General features: G+C 43.3%; 1 protein-coding gene across 1 annotated transcript in view; it reads left to right on the forward strand.

The window, feature by feature from the left end:
* LOC111863698 (neurobeachin) overlaps positions 1–15,743 on the forward strand; it is a 554,452-nt gene that overhangs the window by 120,446 nt on the left and 418,263 nt on the right. The gene's annotated exons all lie outside the window — the stretch shown is intronic.

Consider the following 15,743-nt stretch of genomic DNA (forward strand, 5'->3'; position numbering starts at 1 on the left):
CGCCATCGCTGATCTCCACACATTAAAAATCCCGATAGCACACGTTAAGTCTTTTCCATCCTTCTATGTTTTCGCAAGCCGTTGCATGGTAATGGCTTCTAACAGTGGAGATTATTCAGCTTCCACGCTCAAGTCCTCTCTGAATGTCGGCTCCCTTCCAACTGCCTCTTTTCTTCACAGACTCCCGTGCCGAACTGACTTGTTTACTCCATTTGTCTTCCTTATAACTCCTCGGCACAGACCGCATAGGAAACACCGTTCATTCTCGTATGCTAACCATTTCCGCCGGAATGTTTTCGCGTCATCCAACAACGGGTTGCATAACCCCGTTTATGAATCTTCTGCCCCAGCTACGGTCGTTGTTTCGCGACCGTTACCCAACAACGGGTCTAGACGCTACAATATTAATGAATGGTGAAGCAGCAAGAAATTGGTAGGAAGCGCTCGTGTTCAGTACAGCATCATCGTGATAACAGTCGGTAGCGCGGCTGAGATTCGAACCTAGTTCCTCCTTAATAGAAATTAGCTCTAAGGCAACCTGCACACAACCTATTTAGCAGGATACCCATGCGATTAGTGATGATCTAAACACTGACATAACTGAAGAGTTCTATCTTCTGGAATACAACGCCGTATATTCCGTCGAAATCCAAGCAACGTTTCGGAGGAACATGCCTGTTCTCGAAACGCCAGTTGGTTTTCAGTATGCTAAACGGCGTTGTATCCCACAATGTAGAACACATCATAACAACCGTTGCGAAAACCTCGAATCCTACACCTACATAATCCATTATATCTCCTATGTGGGTTTTGAGGTTTTCACGACAGTGTATATTGAGATAACTGTCTTATCAGATCTGACACCGTATCGTTGGGTTGGTACGAACGTTTGAACAAAATCTACTGCTTTCACCTTATACCCTGATTTACGAAGCAGCAGTTTCCTCGGAACGTTTGTGTCTGTCTGGCAAGAAGTGCCGTTCCACGCCCCAGAAGGCCGTAATCCAAATTTGATTTTGTTTTTCAGAATTGGCACATTACATAAGGTGATTCATTCTTATCCGTAAATTGTATGTGAATACTCGTATGTGGGTATTCAACGAAGGACAGGGAGCAGTAGTTCTGTGTTGCTATGTATAATGTTAGTAATGACTGGTGTGTGTCTGAAGGCAACTGAGGCATGGATAGTGGTGGTAGCAGTTTAGTCCATGGTACACATTTCTAAGTAGGCGTATGACGAGTCACGGGGCGCCCATCACAGCTCTGCATGATGCAAATTATGAACTATGCTTGTCACAGTATATTTAAGCAGGATAAAGCAGATCTGCTTACCTGCGTGTTGTATCAACATTGTCGGATTGTTGTCATGTGGGTTCGCTCGAGCTGTAACGCACAAGGCATGCCTGTCGGGTGTAGCTGCCTCAGTTCACACAGTTCTGGCCCGTAATGCAAACTTGTTGCCGTTTCGCAATATGAATTAAAGTCCGCGGAAGTATTTCTGTTTTTATATGGGTGTAAAACTTATTTTGTATATATAAAATCTTCTCTTACAATCTTTTTAAATACAGCCTTGGTTGAGGAAGAGTTAAATGTTAGATTATCCAAATTAAAATGGAGGGAGGGCGCCAGAACAGGTGGCAGCCTGAACTGTGCTCTGAAGAAGAGGAAGAAAGACGACAGATTTGTCTCTGTCGTTGCTACGATAGAACACGGATTGCGGCGATTTGAAAACAAAGTGCTGAGGAAGATGTGCTGAAGCTAAGAGAAATAACATGGCGTTACATACATATGATCGGGTAAGAATCTCATATTCAGGAACTTCGTAGTTTGTTGTCCTCCTCTGATGGATTGGCAATGACGTAGAAGGAAGAGTCGATTACCTGTTTGCTGAACTGCTCTGTAATGGCTTAGAGAATAGGGAAAGCCGCGGTTATTTTTGCTTTAGAACAGCTTGTAAAATTCTTTAAGCGTGTCGGGAATTATAATGAATGTACGAAATGTTTGGGTGGTTGTCTGTTTTCGCGTCTTCAGACGACTGGTTAGGATGAGTATACTTGCGGGTTGGTTATCATGAGCACCAACGATTGGTGTCCAGTCCGGAATCTTATGAATATTGGGCTAGTGGGCTGAAGCTGTTGGTTACCCCCAGACAATGGACAGTGGCCCACATGAGACTGATTTCCGTGATGGATGTGAACACACATGGAGACGTTGGTCAGACAGCCTGATGGGGAGATACCGCTTGGGAGATGTAAGCGTATATTTGAGAGTAGTATATAAAGTTTTAGGCCTATATACGAGGGAGACTCAGTAAGTGGATCACAAACGGATATAAAACGCAAAACACATGATATTCGAACCTGGAGGAAACAGTTATTTCTCGACATAACCACCACCAGCATTGATACACTTGTCCGTAAACCTTACCAGTGCGTCGAAACGCGCAGCATTCAAGTCTTTTGGCTGTTGTTTCGGCCACTTTCGCACCTCCGTTTCAACCTCTTCGTTATCAGCGAAACGTTTGCTATCAAGGTGTTTTTTAGCGGACAGAATAGACGGACAAACACTTCCCACCATAAACAGGAAACACTTCTTTATGAATATCTTACAATGAGTCCTTTTTTCCCACAAAATACACACAGTAGAACTCTGCTCTTCGTTAGTGTATCCTCGAGCACAGTCGTCATTTTGATTACTGAAACCAGCCTCTGAACATGCGCATGCGCGTCTGCTAGCTAGACTGTCATGAAGCTGGACTCTACTGCTACCTAATGGTATGCATAAAAAACTTACTGTATCCATTACAAGTGTTGTACTTGCATTTGTGACCTATTTACCTACTCCCTCGTGTACCAAAACTGTGTTGGACACTGTCCATTATGTGAAGTAACTCTGTTTAATGCAGGCCTACACGGCATTTCGAAGGCTTTCAGGAGACTGGTTGTCACAGTACCAGTGCTGACAGAATTTTATTATAAGATCATTAGCAACAGCTGAAATTGAACCTGAAGGCTATTGACGCTAACCAGCACACCGAAAATTTCTGTACGTCTGTAGCCTGCTACCCAAGTATGCATACTGCTTGTGTAGTATGATGTTCATTCATATAACTCAGGTCCAAATGTTCTTCTCCTGGCGTTGTGAAATTCTTCCAGTCTCTGTTATTTCCCTCGAGGTAGTGACCGAGTTCCACTCATGCATAAAACGAGGGGTGGCCTCCAGTTTCTGTATTTCTCTTTTCTCCATGCGACCTTCCGTTACTTTCATTCAACCTTAATATTGAAATCTGGAAGCCGAAACGACTTCAGTTATTGTTTGTATTTAGGGATTGCGATGATGGCGACTGTTTTTATGTGGAAAAGGAAGGCCTTTATTTCCGATACTCCCAGCAAAGCCACAGCAGCGGATACCCCCTAGCGATCGCAGGTGGCAGAAATTAGCAGGGCTGCAGGCCTCTGATATACTTGTAGAAGATCTTGATTATCGACACCTGCTTCCATGGAGATGTCGTGCGGTGATATGGCTTCACAAAGTTAATTGTTCGTTTAGTATTATTACATTATGTATTGACATGTTTTGCAACGCTCGTAATATCGGACCCACCAAGTGGCGATGATATTGCGATAGCACGCTTTCATGAACAGAAAACGTACGATAGTCCACTACAAGTAGTCGGCTGTGTGTGGCTTTGTATGGGTGTGAAACTTGGTCACTGACATTAAGGGAGGAACGTAGACCGAAGGTGTTTGAGAACAGGGTGCTGGGGAGAATATTTGGACATAAGAGGGATCAAGCGATAAGGAGGGTGGAGAAAACTGAGTAATGAGGAGCTTCATAATTTGTACCCTTCACCAGGTATAATTAGAATGATCAAGTGAAGGAGGATGAGGTGGGCAGGGGATGTAACCCGCATTGAACGAAGTGGATTGCATATAGGATTTTGGTGGGAAAACCAGACTGAAAGAGACCACTAGGAAGACTTAGATGTAGATGGGAGCATAATATTAAAATGGATCTTAGCTACGATTGTGCGGTATGGATCTTGCTTAGAATAGAGGCCAGTGGAGGGATCTTGTGAACACGGTAAAAAAAACCTTCGGGTTTCATAAAAATTGGGATAATCTTGAGTAGCTGAGCGACTAGCGGATTCTCGAGAAGGGTTCAGCTCCATGGAGTTAGTTATTTACTGTGAATAAATTAATATAGCCATAAAGTAATCCGAGGATATTGCAGTTTTATCAAATATGCCCTTGTTGGATCTTTTCCTTGCGCTGAGCAGGTTGATGTAAGGATTTTGTGCCAGTGACTACATCGTGTTAGGCATCCCCGTTGTGCTACCTTTCAGGGGTTTCTCTTCTCCATTGTATTGCCGTACATTTCATTATTATCTGAAGATTAGAGACCGCGGTTGGGATCCGCCCGCCCCCGGGTTTAGTCAGAACACGTGATGCAGCGATGCTTGCGCTTTGAAATTGTAGACAGCCACAGCTGAAACTTCATGAATCTTAACGCCACAAGTCGCCAACAGTTGGCATTGCGGGGCAAAAATTAAAAAAAAAGAGTCCTAACGGATTTTGAATACACTACATATAAGCGTGGCCTATACATAGCAACTTTTTTCTGGCGCCCCGTGAAATACTGAGCCTAATTCTAGGTTGCAAGTCTGGGCGTTTCATGCTCTCGGTTGGCACTTGCTCTTGCTTCAGTAAGGAGCAGCAGTATAATTAACGAACATCCCATTAACTGGAACTAGATGCGACGTTGCCTTCCGCCCACTTCTCTTCCCTGCTACGACTAACCCTTTCCTGCCAGTCTGCTAAGCCTGTGTTCCTGGGGATGATACTGTGTTTGTGATTCCTGACATGTTGCTTGAGCCTTAATGGAGAAGCAGTTGTTTTACAGGGCCATATTACATGTCAGGCACGCGCCTCCCGGCTTTGCGACGTCGTGACGAATCTGTTTGTGTGCAGAGATCCGCGGTATTATGCTTCATCCAGTGCGTACGTTTGTAATCACTGATATGAACCTCGAAATTTCCGTACAGTTAGAATATTTCGATTTACTGCAGTGTGTGGGTACCAACAATGCAGAAAAGCGTGATGCCTCCTTCTTCAAGGTGCGCCCCGAAGGTGCGGAGAAATCGAACTCAGCGTGAAATTGACCTCTGATCTCTATAGTGCCATTCCGCCACATCCCATGTTGAAGTTTCCTTTTTCTTCTTCCTCTCCCACTTTGGAGCAAAGGACTGATTTCTCAGTTTCACTGCTCATTTTTTACAGACGTTGGGACTCCATTGACGGGTGATCAGCCCGCAAACAGAATGAACGCATACATACACCAAACCTCCATGCCTTGGGTGGGTTTCCAACCCACGATCCCGGCTTCGGAGCGAGCGAAGACAGTACATGCATTAGACCGCTCGGCTACCGTGACCGGCCATGTTGAAGTAGTGCACTGACAATTTTAAACACGACTGACTTGCGTGGGTTCGATCCTTGGAGTAGGTACAGGCTGTGTTCTGTTCCAGAATTTCCGATTTGATGCTGTAATAATGACCCATGGCCTTTTTTTGTGACTACGTATTTTAGCATATTGTGATGTGACGCCTGAAAGCCGGAATACCGGAAACAGAACCAGACATCCGTTGATGAGTAACGACTAAGTAAACACTAAGTTTCCGTTACAACGGGGAGCTAAAACACGTTTCCGTGGCAACGAATATCCTGGTATAAATTAAAGTGTTTCATCGAGATTATCACGCATTACCGTTCAACAGATACGCAGAATACAACAGGCGAACTGTTCAAGTTGGCGTTCTGTTAGCTGTCCGCACCGGCCCATAAAAGGGCATGTAATTCATACGCAGGAGTCATACTGAGTAGAGAATTCGAGAGACAAGAGACTGTTCAAGATTCATCATTCAAGGATTCAATAGTGGAAGTGTTAACCAGACAAAATTCCTTTACTAAGTAACGACTAGTAAGCAGACGTTGAAGACTTTATTTTGTGTGTTATAGTTACAGTAATCTTCAGAGTGTCATAATTACTTGTAGTTACTTCTTGTGAGTATCCAGAAAATCTATACCTCAGTCTAAATCCCGTCTACAAATCACTAAAACACGTGACACTATCAGCAGATTCAAGAACGCATACTTATTAGGATTGCTAAGAATTTGTATGTTGTGTGTAAAGAATTACAAACACGTAACGATGTAATTTATTTGAAGTCGTTAAGTTATTACACATGACCAGTCGGAGAAAACATGTAGGAAATAGACCACAGCCTGCGTTAGTCTGTCATCACAGAATAATGCAGCAGTTGTCACCAGAAGCTAATTTCAGTTTCTGCTTCGTAATATTAGGCAACCTTCTAGCAGCCGCAAATGTGCTGGATAAGCAGTCGCTTCCCAGCAGTACCTGTCACCTTACTCGGATGGCATCTAGCGTTTTACTCGGAAAATCTGAAACCGTGTGAGAGGCACAGGTATATGAGGGAGTGGACTGGATTCATCTGGCTCGGGATTGCGTCAGTCATGTGACTGTTGTCAATAGTGTACTGGCTCATTCGAGTTCCATGATGAACCCTGACCAGCCGACCGAGTCATTCCAATTCGTTACCAGTAATCAGGCTCCTAGTAGAGTAACATCGGTAGTGTCCCCGTGCGGTTTGCTTCGCCCTCCTCCCTGCCGGTTTTATGTGGAAAATGTCGTTTCCGAGTAACCTGCGTTAAGTTACATTCAGACTGTAATAGATGCGTAGTGATGTTACAGTGTTTCATTAACGTTGAATATTGATTTTACAGCAGGCGAATTATAACAGCTGTTGCCAGTTGCAAGGCCGTATAGCATAGGTAAACATATATCATGGCTGTAGCATTCCGCATGGTTCTTTTTTGTTCCGTCTTTATTGTTTGTAACATGCTTGAATATTATTTCCGTTAGTTGTGATAATGCTGTACAAACAAGAGCTTCTGCGAACAGCTGATGGCCTCTGCTTTCCAACAAGAACTTTCATCTATGTAGACTGTGTAGCAGAATTTTAGTGTTTACATAATACCGTGAACCGTTTTGTACATATTCGTTACTGGTATTCAAAACATTTATAATATCGTCGCGTATATTTGAATCCGTCGCTGTGTATGAAGATTGGCGCCTGTTGGAATAACATTCTCTCTCCATCTTTTTATATCAGCAAGTAGCAACTCAAGAAATATTGAACGGACATGATGGAGTTAAATTTTGTGTGTTTTACTTACATTTTTCAGCACACTCCAGTTTTTGTTACAGTGGGACAGAAGTAACAGACACTTTATAGCAAGACGAACCTGCGTTTCTGTGCACGCCTCGAACGCACCTCCCTAAATATTTATTGGAGCGAGAAAAATATTTCGAACAGAAGCATTAGAAATGAGTCGCACATTTTACGGCCAATACACCTTTCTCATAAGTCGCACTCACTTCGAGATAATTAGACGGAACGAAGTGAACGTTCAAGAAATGTTATCTCTGTGTACATTTCCGAACTTGCGTATTTGGCTGTAGTGGTCTTGTGAGTACGCGTGAAGACTACTGAACCATCTCATTGTCGGTAATAATTAAAAGAAGTTTCTTTCCACCTCAAATTTTGATCTACATGTTTGTAAATATATATTGGCCGGTCACGGTAGCCGAGCGGTCTAAGGCGTGCACTGTCTTCGCTCGCTCGGAAGCCGGGATCTTGGGTTCGAATCGCACTCAGGGTATGAATGTTTAGTGTTGTGTATGTGCGTTTTCATGTGTTTGTGTACAGGTGACGAACTGATCACCCTCCGAAGGAGTCCTACCGAATGTCTAAGATCTAGTAAACCGAAGTGANAGTGTTGTGTATGTGCGTTTTCGTGTGTTTGTGTGCAGGTGGCGAACTGATCACCCTCCGAAGGAGTCCTACCGAATGTCGTAAGATCTAGTAAACGGACGTGAAACGGAGAGTTTCAAGAAGATAGACCAAGGCCTAAATTGGGGCTTTAGCACTAAGGGAAAAAGAAAATGCATATTGAATGTGTTGGCTGTAACCATCACGTTATTAGAATGTAAACTTTCCTCCTTTCGAAGTAATAACGAGTGGGAACGAAGATGCTAGGACTGTTACAGTATGCGCAGATCTCGCAGTTTGTCAGCATATCGGAAGCTGTTTCACACACAAATATGTATGTATTGTAACGATTTGCTCAATGCATTTCTAGGCAACGGCTCGGTAACAAGTTCCCACGAAGACAGTTTCTTGGAAACTGCTACGTTACGCAACAATATTGACAGCAGAAGAAGTGTTTTCCATGTGATCCGTGCCGTGGCCAGTGCTAGGCAATAGAACTGTAAACACTTCTACGTAGGAGCAATGACGTCACACTCCAATAGTACTTAGCTATTACTTTAATTGTTTCCTGTGTGGTCGGCGCTACGCAACAGCAGAACAGCGTTTTCTGCGTTGTCCATGCCGCGGCGCTATAACACGAGTCCGCTTGCAACTAAAAGGGGGTCCAGGAAAGTTTTCACTTGAGTTCCGCCGTCCCAAGGGAACAACAGCGTGGCCAGGAAGAGAATTAGAAGACTTAGTGTGTGACGTTACCTGTGCTGTAGTACATCGATATTGGGAGTGTGTATTTCAATGAGACCTTTATAGTCCCTGTGTTATAAATCCCTTGCCAGGAAGCGGATAGGAAAGACCAGTGGAAATAGACTGAGAAGATTAATGTGGAGTGATTGTGAATTGTGTAAATCATCAGTAACGTAACAAATATATGTAGCTAAGACCTGTAGGTTGTTAATAAATCCAATTAGTAATCCGAACCCCGTCTTTTGTCACTGATACACGTCACAGTGTTTGTATTATTCGATTTCCATACGAAATTGCACCTGCCTATCTCTAGCTGTCCAGTAATTGTTCTATAGATGCTATATTGTATATAGACGCTGTGCTGCCACTTTTTTCTGTGAATTCGACACTAACATGAAACATATATTTACATAGGCGTGTTTTATTGTGTGGTTACTGTTTTGCTCCATTGTATTCAACATGAAACATCTGTTGGAGTCGCATGTGTTTGTTCTGTCTGTTATGGTTCATAATTACAGCAGCGCTTGCATCTGTATCTGTTCGGTGGTTGTCCTGTAGCACCGAAAGCTGAGTGTACGCGCTCTGTGGTCGATATTTTATTTTCCTTTTCTGTCATTTGCCAGCAACATCAAACGTGTATTTAACGAGAGATGCGGGTGTTTGGTTTATCTGTTACTGTTCTTAATTGCAGAACCGTAACTTATATGTGTCGCATATGGCCGCCGTTTCAGATTAGAGATAGCACGGAATTAAGAAATAGGGAGTTTGAGTTGTTTCGAATATATTGCTGCCTTGATGTCTCAGTCTCTTCAGAAGTTTTTATTGACACACGCGAGTTTCGCGGATATGATTGTAGGATATGCCCATATAGCTTATTTATATAAAAAATGTGGAAACTAGGCTGAAAATTGGTAGTTTATTCTCTGATTTTCTCCTAGCCGAGGTATATCTGAGTTGGTTAGGTAGAACAGTTCACTTGAAGATGCAAATGTTCCTTACAGTGCGGTACTGTTTCGTTGTTACCCCAGTATCCAGTTGTATTTGCCATTATGAGTGTGTTGACGTCATGAAAATATACGAGCTTTTATTCTTCAAACGTTGCTCACATAGGACGTTGGTATAAAACTTGGACACAAATTGTTTCGTTTATGAGACGCATGTGGTCTTTCGTTAGCACGGAAATTTAATTTGAATTTTAAAAGGCTAGGCCTTTCTTTTCTTTTTCTAAACGACTGTCTGGTCACAGTTCTTGATGATCTAAGCACTGCAGATATGGTTTGTTTGCCCAATCATTTTTCCAAATACAGTTTCAGTACCCTAGATCTGAATCTCTTGAATTTGTGACTTCCAGCGTTATTTTGACCACACACGTTTTCCAGCTTATTTACTATTTTCAATACTTAATTGGCCTTAATGTTCATTTATTGCAGATAAGAATTTGTTTTGGAGATGCAGCATCACCCAAAATAATGTCAAAGTCGAAAACCTCATTTCATTTTATGTACTTGAATAATCGCCCTATCAAGAAATGTTACGGAGGCTGTAGAGCTAGTGACATCTTTAGTTTATACCTGGTACTCGTATTTGAACGAAGAACCATTTTTGAGGTTGTTGATATAAGACAGATTTTTACTTCTTACAGGGCAAGGATTATATTAGCTCAGTAAATTGGCCTACCATCTTTTAATGTTTACCCCGCATAGCCGAATTTATGTTTTGGAAATGACTCGTGGGGCAGAGACCTAGGAACACTGGTTCCGCAGGGTGCGTTGTATTGAAGATACAGATTCAGAAGAGGAACGGAAGTGTCTGGTGTGTTCAGCATGATTCAATCTTCACTTCTTGCGTTACACACGTGCGGGATGAGTTCTGTCACATGCTTACAGATGAGCTGCCTGCGCGGGCTGTGTACTGCTGCTGTCCTCACAAGACAGTCTTTGAGGGCAGGTATCCATAGTAGAGAGTGTGAGCTCCTCTGAACATGCTTCCGAATTGTAGCCCTTTATTCGTAACGACGTTCATTCACTGCAGACCATCGAGTAATGTACGTTTTTATCTCTACCGGAACACCGGGTGTTCTATATTTTTATACATAAAATTACTTTATAATAGAAATGTTTTATTGATACAGAAATTAGTTTGTAAATAAAGGTGTAATTTGTATAACAGAATAATTATTGGTTTTTTTCCGGTGCAAACAAAAAAGGGGGAAGTACTTGGCAGAACTAACGTTCTGATAGTTCAAATGCACGTGTTATTCAAACGCCTCGCGATAAATACTAATGGAAGCATCAATTATTCCAAGCCAAATCATGCAGAAATGTTTGAAAGAGAACAAATCAGTAACTATCGGGATGTGTTTAAACTGTAATAATAAACGTATTTATTTAAGATGTCTCCACGATACACAAAATAAACATTTCATGCGTTCATATAAGTGTCGAAAGCAACAGTCTTCTGCTTCTCATTCCCTATTCGTATTAGGGTGTTCTGGATATCCCGTCTGCGTCTTCCGTGGTTTTTTGCCAGTCTTTCCAGTCATATAGCGAGACAGTGCCTTTAAATAGGTCACGGACATTTGCTGCCATATCCTTTCAGGCATAGTTAAACAGCCCAGCAATCAGTCATCTCATGAAACTGATCTGTAGTATTCTTATATGTATGGCCGCACCATAGCTCAAGCGGTTAATGGCTTGCCTCCCACCGCGGCGGCCCGAGTTTAATCCCGGGTCTGGTCAAGTGGGATTTGTGGTGGACAAAGTGGCGCTGGGGCAGGTTTCCTCCTAGTACTTCGGTTTCCCTTGCCAATCTTCATTCCACCAATTGCTCCACAATCACCCTCACCTATCATCTGGGGCTGGTACAATAGGCCAGAAGTGGCCGAGGTACAAGGGACTTAGTCCCACCCCACTAGCAATAAAAAAATTCTTATATTTACCTTGCTGCTTCAGTATGTTGATTTAATACTGGTGGCTGCTTCTTACCGGCAAGGCAAAGGCGCAACAACTTTTCGTTTTCCCCTCGTCTAATGAAATGTCCGTGTTCCTTTCTATCGTTATCATAGTAACAGGACAGTGTAGGCCTAAATCTGTACATGTTAGGAAGTTCTTATGGAAATTGCCGTAATGTTTTTGTGTTGCCCCTTTGTTAGCTACACTGCTGCGAAAGGGTTAGGCTAGGCCACCGTGTGAATCCATTTTATGTCGGACCACGTGACTGCGCTTATGGCGCTTCTGCTCTTCCGTGTGCACTCGTGCACGGGGCGGCACTTATTAGGCGTCCCATACAAGCACAGTTTGGCCTCCCGTTCGGCCTGTACAGTTCAAGGCTGAAAGGCAAAACTGATGTGTGTGGTTCGGCCGGCCGGCCGGTCGCGAATCGTTTGGACTGTAGGAAACCCGTCAGTCCGTCAGTTCTACCTGCAGGTCGATCGGCAGGCCAAACTGTGTGTGTATGGGGGGCCTTACAGTAGGCTAGGCCGATGGCCGTTTATGTTGCGTGTACAGCCAGAGATGGCTTTAAGCACACAGAATTAAGGGACTTTTCGCAATACCTGACTAGACCTGTGTCAAATTTCTGCCTATATAAACTCATAATTTATAAAACTGAAAAGAAAATATCTTGTCAAGTTTTATAGTCGTGACTAATAGACAGGTTTAGATTGGATTTATTGATCACTCCTTTACAATCACTCGTAATCAATAAATTACAATAACTCACAACAAATTCCAGCCTAAGACTCGCTCCATTCTGGCTGGACTACGACTGGCTCCCTTCTGATCCGATCTGCCTTCATTCTCGCCTCTATCCTCATCTATAGTCAGAGTCAAAATTTAGTCATGTTCCGGCCGACGGTCAGTCGGTCAGTCTGTCTTGATGTCAAGCATCCACCTGGGGTTTACGAGCAGATTTTCATTACTGTCAGGCAGTTGGGTTTGTTCATGTGGGGCGCTTTCTCTCTGACGAGAGGACGGGTCTGCCGTTTACTTGCTGCTGGTCCTCGCCAGCGCAGTCATTCTCGGGCCCGAGCCCCGCGGGATTCGTGACCATATCATACTGTCTCAGATTCAAGACTCCCCCAACCTGAAGGGTCAGGTCCTCGTATTTATATCCCCCAGGGACAGGGTGGTCCAGTTACACCCCAAGGCACTGGGTCCCCTTTTCGTCGCCTCCTACGACTAGCAGGACTACGGTGGAGGTATTCGAACCCGCCTCCACACGGGGTATTATCATCTGGACCACGACTGACTCCTGTTATATAATATCTTCACGGACCGACAGAAAAAAACATCTTCAATCTCGCATCCAAGGAAATGTTTGTTGATTACTCGTGTCCACGGAAACGTCTTCCCATAACGGGTTGGTTTCCAAGAATCCATATCCACGGAAAAGGTTTGTCAGCTCGTTCCTTAGCGATGGTTCTACATGTCACAGGATGTTTCGCGCAGTCGGAATGTTGTTGCTTCTCCTTTTGGATAGACTTCCATCATGGACTTCGAAAGTGGGGCCTAAATCTCATTTTGAAGCGTTCTCTCTTCTGGGTCGTAACATGTAAGCAGGTCAAGTCAGCTGACGCTGCGGACGAATGTATAGGCCCCATCTCGAGAACGGAAGAGGAAGCGAAGAAGAAACGAGCAGGTATGCTACCCGCTTTATGCTTACCCTTCAGCTTTCCCTTCTTGGAAACGTCAGATGACTTCATCGCGTCATATCCTCTGTAGGTCTCTCTGTGGGAACATCGAATCCAACGCTAATTTTGAAGCTGCTACACTGAATGAGATGTTATTGCTTGATTTCAGTAGTTCGCATGACCTTCGTACTGAGTTTCAAGAAAATTAATTTTTAGTGACTGCATATTCCCCATTTCACTCATGCTCCCGTATCATTCAGGGCGCCGTTACCTGTTCTGCCGAATTCATTACCTTCTACATTTCAAGGTCATTGTATATCATTTGCTGCTACATTGCTCGTGACGATATTTCGTCGACGTTTAATTTCGGGCATGGATCTGTATTTATTACGGTATATACATATATGGGCAAATATGTGCATTAAGCCGAAAATCGTACTTGTGTCGCTGCGTTGTTTGTTCCAAGATTTAGAATACTGCGAGGTTTTTTTTTTTTGGCACGAGCATCTCCCCCACACATACGACAATACAGGTACATAAATACAGGTGTGTGTGTGTTTTACTGATGAAGTTTCGTGTGATGTAATCGTTATACTTGGATGGAACCATAAGGACGTTTTCCCAACAGTTTCCACTGTAGATCCCCCGAGAGGAAATGTAATCAACATCCATTTGGCAGGCATCCTGCACTTAGTGCGGAGATGTCACAGTAGGCCCCGAACTGTTGGCGACCCATGTACTCTAAGAACCATTAATGTCGGGGACGCTCTGAACAGGATAGATCGTTGGTGAGGAGTTGCCTTTGGATTTCAAAGCCGTCATTCAGTGACCAACTGCGGTATTCATAGCCAGCGTACGTTGGTACCAGTCAGGTCTTGAATTTCTCTTCGGTACCGAAGTCATTCGCGGGAGTTTTCTTTCTCTATAGGATGTTGTAATGAATTCCTCGAAGCGCTGCTCCAAGAGCGACGATAATGAGTGAAACTTAAACAAAATCCAGCTTGTATGTGTCGACAAGTTGTCGAGGCTTCGTGCCGAAACGATGTAACTCCAAATGCTGTTGTAATTAATTTTAGCGTGCTACCTCTTTATATGAAGAAACGTAGGCCTATAGGCATTTTTGAGAATATAAATATATATCTGTTCAGTGATGGTTGGAAGAGCATAAAGGTGTACTTGAACATCTTCTCTGGTCGGCACAAGCACCAAATTTGAACATCCTTAATCCGTTAAAAGTGTATGAAGACCTTGAATATATTCAGCCGTAAAGGGCAACGTTTTTATTGATTAATTTAAAATCAACATTACAGCTTTCGGGCTTAAATGTGCATCTTCAGCTGTTCGTTAAATACACAATTTAAGTATTGACTTTCTAACGGGTGACCTTATATCACATCTACTAATATATCTAACATTGTTGCTTTTGACGATTCGGCATGTTTAAGGCCTTAAAAATTAATTTAAAATACACGCATCAGGATGCAAACAATAAAGGATATCATTTAACCATTCTGGTGAGTTTGGAGGCTAGAATGAGAAACAGATTCCCAACTTGAAGAAGTTATACAAGAAGAAGGTATAAAACTCCGCTCGAGACTGTGTAAAACTTGTACGAGCCCATTCAAAGAAGGACTGCAACTGTACTGAAGGCAAAGGTTGGTGCAACACCAAGTTACTAAGGAAATGTGTACAGTATCTGTAGTGTTTCCGTTATGTAGTCCAACACCTGTGCAGATGTACCTTCATTTAGACATTCATTTGTAATTGATGTGCCGGTCACGGTAGCCGAGCGTTCAAAGGCATGTACTGTCTTCGCTCGCTCGGAAGCCGAGATCGTGGGTTCGAATCCCACTCAGGGCATGGATGTTTGTGTGCGTTTTTCTGTGTTTGTGTACAGGTAGAGGCCTTGCGACGAGCTGATCACTCGCCCAAGGAGTCCTACCGAATGCGTAAGATCTAGTAAACCGAAGTGAAACGGAGAGTTTCATGGAGGTAGGCCTAGGCCCACTGGGGCTGTAGTGCCAGGGGGGGGGGAAGAAAAAGAAATAAAAATGTAATTGACGTAGGTACGAGGGCCTTTGTTAAGTCGACACTGCCATGTTTGGGCGTCGAAACGAAGGTTAGAGAGAAATGCGAGGTTGGGCGCGGTTTCCCGTGCGAAGAATATGCAGTTAAACTTCATGCAGTGGAATCTTTAATCTTTTTTGAGTAATCAGCCGCGTCAGTACATAACGTATTTTCTTCGTTCCGGAAGGTGCCTCTGCCTACGTCATCTGGATGAGTTAACACCAGTCCCCCTAGGAGACTTCGTGAAAGTTTCGGGTCTTGAAAGTGATAAGATTATGAATTTGCAATATGTGCCAGCTTCTGTATGGAGATGGAAGCATTTACTTGAGAGCACGGTTGTCCATTTTGCCCACGGCTTCTACTTTTTACCCTTTTATATGAATTCAGCCATCTGTAGATACAAATAATGAAACAGCATATGTTTTAATAGACTATTCAGTTCACACTTAATTT

This window comes from Cryptotermes secundus, unplaced genomic scaffold, assembly GCF_002891405.2.
Source record: "Cryptotermes secundus unplaced genomic scaffold, Csec_1.0 scaffold369, whole genome shotgun sequence".
Classification (NCBI taxonomy): domain Eukaryota; kingdom Metazoa; phylum Arthropoda; class Insecta; order Blattodea; family Kalotermitidae; genus Cryptotermes; species Cryptotermes secundus.